The sequence below is a fragment of the Coptis chinensis genome, chromosome 2 (assembly GCF_015680905.1).
Source record: "Coptis chinensis isolate HL-2020 chromosome 2, ASM1568090v1, whole genome shotgun sequence".
Lineage (NCBI taxonomy): Eukaryota > Viridiplantae > Streptophyta > Magnoliopsida > Ranunculales > Ranunculaceae > Coptis > Coptis chinensis.
In genome coordinates this window covers 92,587,682-92,588,924 of record NC_141457.1, presented here as the reverse complement: position 1 = coordinate 92,588,924, position 1,243 = coordinate 92,587,682, and the positions used below count along the sequence as shown (strand labels likewise).

The 1,243-nt window shown below is 41.4% G+C and overlaps 1 long non-coding RNA gene across 1 annotated transcript; it reads right to left on the bottom strand.

Moving 5' to 3' along the window:
• Positions 1-210: 210 nt before the first annotated feature.
• LOC147518996 (uncharacterized) lies at positions 211-1,036 on the bottom strand. The gene is made up of 3 exons (XR_015214173.1): positions 575-1,036; positions 397-484; positions 211-292 (listed from the first exon to the last, which is right to left on the bottom strand). It is a non-coding gene; the product is annotated as an uncharacterized LOC147518996 (long non-coding RNA).
• Positions 1,037-1,243: the final 207 nt, after the last annotated feature.

The window sequence follows — 1,243 nt, the reverse complement described above, 5'->3', positions numbered from 1 at the left end:
TCGGCCATTGCAGGCCCTCATATCGACGCCAATCCTATCACATCCCAATTCCAAGTCCAAATTTCAATTACAACCCATTCTACACCTCTCAATTAACATTAATTCTATTAATAAAATCGGTGGGTGTTCCTTATCCCTCGATCATTACTCAATCAACTCTTATACAGTTATAAATCGACATAAATTCCTTGAAATTGTAATGAATAACCAAATTCTTACCAAGTCAGCAATAAAATCGTTCCTAGCTCGCTGCTCCACCAAAATCGCAGCTCTCCTTCTCCAAACCGAGCTACTACCGAAGTATACAACCACCCCATTCAAATATCTTTCATCCAATACCACTAATTAACTCGAAATCGAGTTTACACTATCGATTTGTAGGCGAAATTCACTAACCTTTCGCGAAAACCCGACGCACTCCAAGAATTTTCGGCTCCACCACTGTTTCCCTCCACTTTAGCTCCTCCAAACCGCCACTGCCGACCTTCAACACCCCCAATACAATCAGTTACAGCATCACACCCTCCAGAAATCGAATTGAAGTTAACTATTAATTGAAACGAATTCAACTTACCTTTCGCGGAACTACGCTGAAATTCAACTCAATTTTCGAAGCTGCACACTTGGTTTTATAGTTTCTAAGGATTGGGTGTTCTAATTCTTGGTTTGAATCGATTGGAGAGGAACTAACCCAACTACCGCCGCGATTTGGCTTCGGTATGCTCGAATTCCCGGGAGATTTCGAATTCTCTCACTTCAGTTTAGTGTTTCTAGGTTGTAGGGTGAAGAATTGAGGGTTGGGTCGATGGGAATTGAGAGAATTTAGGTTTCTCTCTCCTAGGGTTTGAGTAGTAACGAATTGGGGAAGAAGAGAATGGGTTTCGCGATTTCGATTTTGTTTTCGTGATTTCTGTTTTTTCTATTTGGGCCGCGATATATTTAGGCCCAAGCCCAATATATTCTAATTAGACTTAACGTCCCACTTAGACTCCTAACCACTAACGAATTTGACGTCGCGTCGTAATTATTTTTCCGGCTCATCCCACTAAATTTAATCTTCTATATTCTATCTCACCGCATACTATAATGATGACCCAATCATGCGTGTAAGCTGTTAACTCGTGCCAGCTTCGCACGCAGACAAGCCGCTAACCGACATTTTTGCCAAAATTTCGCCTATAGTCGCTTACCTAACGTGACTTATGAGTCGGAGTTAAGTTTCATCCAGTTACGTACGTTTGAA